This window comes from Lasioglossum baleicum, chromosome 17 (genome assembly GCF_051020765.1).
Source record: "Lasioglossum baleicum chromosome 17, iyLasBale1, whole genome shotgun sequence".
NCBI classification, from domain to species: domain Eukaryota; kingdom Metazoa; phylum Arthropoda; class Insecta; order Hymenoptera; family Halictidae; genus Lasioglossum; species Lasioglossum baleicum.
In genome coordinates this window covers 4,916,685-4,922,684 of record NC_134945.1, presented here as the reverse complement: position 1 = coordinate 4,922,684, position 6,000 = coordinate 4,916,685, and positions in this window count along the sequence as shown.

The following is a 6,000-nucleotide window of genomic DNA, read 5'->3' as shown; positions in this document are numbered from 1 at the left end:
TGTTGATTGGCCATTTTTCTCCAATAGTTCTGATAGAGATGCTGGTTGCAATCAAATATAAAGGGATTTTTCTCGTATATCCTCGAACCGTTCCTTCAATGTTGCCCAAGCAACAGTGTAATTTTGTTCCGATACTGCGAGCGACGCGATAGCACGAGCAGCATCTCCTCGAAGGGCAGATTTCAAATGATGAAATCTTGCGATATTACTTAGCGCCTCATTATTATTAACTAATGATTCAACACTGTCTCTAAAATAAACCCATTCTCCGAGATCACCACTGAAAATCGGTACCGGAATTGGTCGTAGCTTAATCGGATTCGATTCTGATGTTGTCGGTGTAACTGTCGCGGGGGGCGATGCAGAAGGCATGGCAGGAGACTGCGTCGGATTTCGCGAACGGGCAATATACGCACGAACAGTCCGAATAACAGTAAAATAATTCTCCTCAAAGGTTTCGCGCTGTATGCGTTGCGCGTCTTCTTCCGGCGTACCCGCTACTATTCTATCAATTTGATCCTGGATCGCTTCAAATTTATCCAGCAACGATATATTTCGGCTGAGCCGCTCCTCGAGAACCTCGAGTAACGTTGTCGCACCCTTTTGGTCGCAGTAATTTTTGAACTTAGTCAATTGTGATTTAACGTGAGAACGGTCGGTAATCAATTTTTGCAACGCGGTTTCGTTCGGAGTAGCCATTATCGCTCCACAATCAAAACCTATGAATCTCGACTCACCAGTAGAAGAACGGATGTACGAAATGGATACTGATGTCAGTCGATGCTAATCCTCAGCCGTTGATCTGATGGATGCTGTCGATGTCGCCGTAAGATCTGGACGTTGTGATGTCCAGTGATGGTGTTTTCGTAAACTGAACTATTTGCAGTCACAGTTTACCTCGTAGTTATTAATCCTGATGTGGATCGTAGTCGTTGACGCACTGTCACACTGTCATACGAACGCACTGTCACACTTGAATTGTCAATTAATCCCGAACAGAGCACCGAGGTTTGCCAAAGAATCCGGCTCGAAGGACCAAAATATGATCTCGCCGAATGGTGATGCGAGACTTGTTCGGGATGGGTAACTTGTGAAATGATTTGATCAGCAGGATTAACTTGTAGAAACACGAGTGAAAAACAAACTTTATTGAAGTATGTGAACTTAGTGGACTGTATACTAGGTGAGACTTAGCGCGATTTGAATATTACAAGAGTATTCTTGTCTGGAAATTCCGTATGATCTGAACTGTAAATTCAGTGCCGTCAGAGAAGTGTATGACTTCGGTATCTTTAGCTAATCGCTACTCTGGCTAATCTTGCTAGTCTGGCGCGCGCTTGCCGAACACCGGTATTTAAGCTCAGTCGTCCAAATGGGTGTGACTGTGATTGACCAATGAGGAACAGATATTTTCTGGAAGGCAGTGACAAATTTGGAAGGCAATCGCCGCCCACGCTGGTCGAAGAAAACGGTGAAAATTGATGGTGGAAGGGAGAGAAGTAACCTTCGGCAAGCCGCGTTGACGGAAAACAAAAGGACAGGCCGCGCAGCGCAGGTAAGGCCCGTCCGGTAACGCGTGACAAAGAGTTTATAGAAAACGGACGAGGAGACGGCAATTTCGGAGGTAGAAACCCTGGAAGTGCACGTGATAAAAACAGCCGTTAGTAATAAAAACACTTCCCGAGTCCTAATCCCCGAGGCGAGGACTTTTACGTCCCCGGTTGTAATTTACAAAGTCCCGTTCTCGGAACATTTGTTCGCCAAATGTGCGAGACGGACACTTCTGCTACAAACTCATAAAGTGACCTTCGATAGTCGCGCAGACAATGGCCTCCATTATTGCACACATGTGAGTAAAAACATTTATTACATCTTCTGTAGGAGTGGAAAGACCATCCCTTTGTAAATGATAAAAATATACATTATTTACAGTTGTTCCTTTATCCTCCACAATTAATAATTTGCATATATCACAATTTAATTTTTTTGCAACAGAATGGGACCCATAACCGGATATTATAAATCTTAATGGAATCATCAACGGTACAAGTGGATAAATAATCAGTGTCAAAAATTTCTGAAAAACCGCTGACATCAACAGGAGCATCACGAAGATCGTTATCATCGTCGTCGTCGTTGCAAATTTGTAATTTATTTTTTATATCAGCAAAAGAAAACGAACTTGCCGATTTTGAAAATATACGTTTTAATCTAATCTTTTTTCGGCATGAATTGCTTCATCATATGATACGGGGTAATTACAACCAGACAAAAGTCTATAATTTCCGAATCGCTTTTCTAATTTCTCAGTTGTCAATTTACCACACACACACAGCTAGAAGATAAGATATATCAAAATTTTTAAAACAGTACTCTGTAAGTAGCAAAAGAACCGTAGTACTTTGTTGTAAAGCTTTAAAAGTATCTAACGTTAAATGACCATTTGTCTCTAAATTTTTCCAAGAATTTAACCATGTTAGAAATTTTTTTTAAAATTGACATCTAAAATCATTAAAATCTAAAATCGGTTTACAAAATTCGTTTCGTTTCCTATTGCCTTTTACATTACTAGTATTGTTCACAATGTCCCACCAGTTGCGAAAAATTTCTAAAAAATGTGCTGTATCTAGATAATTAAAGTCTTTCATAGCTGCTATTGTAGAATGATGAAATAAGTTATCTACGAGAAAAACCTTTTGGCGATCAAAATTGTTAGGATATTGTAACCGTATTAATGTTACTTCCTGAATTATTACTGATTGAATTTAATAGAATTTATTTTCATCAATAATTAATGATAATAATTGACTAAGATACGATATAGTTAGTTCGTGCCTCCAGGCACTGGAAGCGGAGAGGTTCGGATTATCTGATAAATAAGTTGAGAACCAGTTAGGAGGTAAAAGTAGGGTATATTGTACCAAGCTTTGTATACAGGTTTTTCTATATAGAGATCATCCGTCAGGATCATTGACTCTCGGCGTCAACACGCTGGTATGTTTCACATTCGTTCGCCGACAATTAATATACTCGGTGTTGTAAATCAATACCATGAGGTAACCCTACTTCTCCGAAATACAAAAGTTCTCAGAGGAACCGTTCTATATAATTTATAATGAAAATGTATAAACCGTGACGAATACGGTTTCGCTCGCGAATCAAAAGAAACTTGCACGCAGGCAAGATAATATATTCTTTACCGAAAACTCCCACTACAAATACGGTCGCCAAACGCGATACTTCAAATTATAGCCACGCTCCCAGTACACCCACGAGACGCTACGTCTGGAATCGTTTCAACAATCGTTATTGATCTGGATTTAGATGTTAAAGGTACACGGACTGCTAGATTCGATCGTTATAACACGAGCGTGCCCTGCCGACTTCTCGGAGAGGTATCGCCCCTGATCACACGCACAATACTTGTCACCTTTGCCTCACCAAAAGAATACACCCTTCCTGCACCAAGCGGTGAGCCCGTTTGTACTCCGGTTCAGTGTCTAGTCACTCGTATTGTGCTGATCAATTCTACAGTTTATAATCCGGACAACAAATGACCGTCGAAACACATAGATACTCTGCCGATTGCTCGGAGAAGTATGCTGTATGCCAACACGTACAAAGCGCCTCTTTACTATGCAACACCAAAAGAGTGAATCCTTCTGCGCTATTAAGCGAGCCTGATTCCACTCCGGTTCTGGAATAGTAAATCAACACAGTGCATAATCACTTTTGTCATTTGAACGTATAAACCCCGACAGATGACGACCGTCGTATCACATACGTACTCTGCCAATTTCTCGGAGAAGTACATATATGCCGACACGTACAAAACTCCTTTTACTAGGCTTCACCGAAAGAGTGAATTCGTCTGCGCTATTAAGCGAGCCTGATCCCACTCCGGTTCTAGAATCGCAAATAAGAGTCATACTAAATCCTTCTGTCGTTCAATTATAATTTTAATGATAATCACACGACTCTATCAATCGACAGTTCCTATTAGATTGCCGTCTTCTCGTACGTTACCTTTACACTTGACTCTACGCCGACACGATCGTTACACACGATAATAGTTATTAATCTCGGCTGTGCCACAGTACGGTTTGTACTTGTGACTCCTCGGTTTGAGGCGCGTACAAGACGAAGGCAATCTAGGCGGTTTGACTAGAAATGCGAAGTCGGTTTGACTTCTCGAACGAGTACCGGTTTTCGCCGGATCTATTAGAGTCGCGTGTTACTAGACCCGCTTCCAGACGTAGAGTGATGAATTTGCTTCGCGCATCGACCTCCTTCGATCTGTATCGAGTGGGAATCGGTGCGCGCGCATCCTAATTAATCGGGAATGATCTGCGGTCCTTTATTTTGACAAGGATCGCAGATCTTGTCGCGGCTCGTTGTGGTGGGATTCGCGATAGTCCCTCTCGCTCCCACTCGATATGTAACTGGTACGGTTACAATATAATGATTTATAATTTAATTTATAAGCTTTCTTAACTATTAAATTTTTTTCATAATCGTAAACTAAACGTACATCGTCAAATTTAGCCAATTTTAGTTCTTTAGATTCGAAATCAGGGAAAGTGAAAGTTTTATTTAAATTCTTTAAATTCAACCAATTATTTCTAATATTTTTCATTATATGAACAAAATCAAAACATAAAAAGATAGTTTTATCTGATTGTGCAGGATTAGGAAAACTGATACCATTATCCGATAATTTATTAAACATATTTCTATTTATTCTATGATTGTCTGTTACTATACATATGACCTCGAAACCACAATTTTGAATAGATAATATAATTTCACGAACAATCGGTAACATTTCATCTCCGGTAATATTAAAAACGGGTAATAATTTAATAATTTCAGAAAAATTTCCAAAAGCTGAACTTATCATGAAAGCTAAAATGGTTTTTGCTAATTCATTAGAATTCGAAGCACAACCAGCAAGTTTATTTGATCTATATTGTAATTTTGAAGCTATGTAAATTCCATCAATTAATAAAATCACTACTTTTTCTCTTGCTGTTGTAACAGACCTGCACCGGGCAGGCCTGTCACTAGTAGAACCGAGTATCAAGGCGCGCCGAATAGAACCGAACCGAGCCGAACTAAACCGAACCGAACCGTCGCGCATCACCGATACGCACCCCGCGCCGCGCGATCACCGCGCCACGAAACGAACACCGACGGGAACGAGTTGACGGTTTTTCCCACGAGCGTGGGAAACACCGTGAGAACATTCGCGAAGTTCGGCACCGCACCGTCGCCCGAACCACCAACTGAACAGCTATAAAAGCTGCTACGCAACCGCGGGAGGGCCTTCTTAGCTGAGACGGGACCCAGATCGGATCGTTCCTGTTAGTATCCCTGCAAGTATCCCTTTCGGTGAAGAACTACGTTCCACCAAGCAGAATACGGCGTACCACCATTTTGTTAACCAGTATTCCTGTTCCATGGGAGCATTCCACCGGTGACGAACTACGTTCCACCGAAGTAGACTAAGGTGTACCGCCACTCTGAAAGGCCAAGGTGTACCACTAGCCTCCTCGTCAAGGCGTACCGTCCACGAGAACGAACGACGAGCATGATGAACCATCACTCGTCGCCGTAGAACCGCCTGAGAGGACTTAGACGCACGGTGAACCACCACGTTGAAATCCGACCGACACGACTCAGGCAGGGAACCCTCCTTCCTTCCAGAAAACGTCCCGTTCCTGTATCACACCCAGAGCACGACGTACCGTCACTCTCTTTTCGCCAAGGTGTACCACCAGCGATCTTGTTAAGGCGTACCGTCGACAAGAACGAACGACGAGCACGATGAACCATCACTCGTCGCCGTAGAACCGCCCGAGAGGATTATGGCGTATGGCGAACCGCCACGTCGACACACGTTCGTGCCGCGTTCGAGAAAGTACGCGTACCCGTACCTGAAAACCGCGATCTCCGCGTCCGAGAAAGTTACGCGTCACCGTACCTGAAAGTCGCGATCAC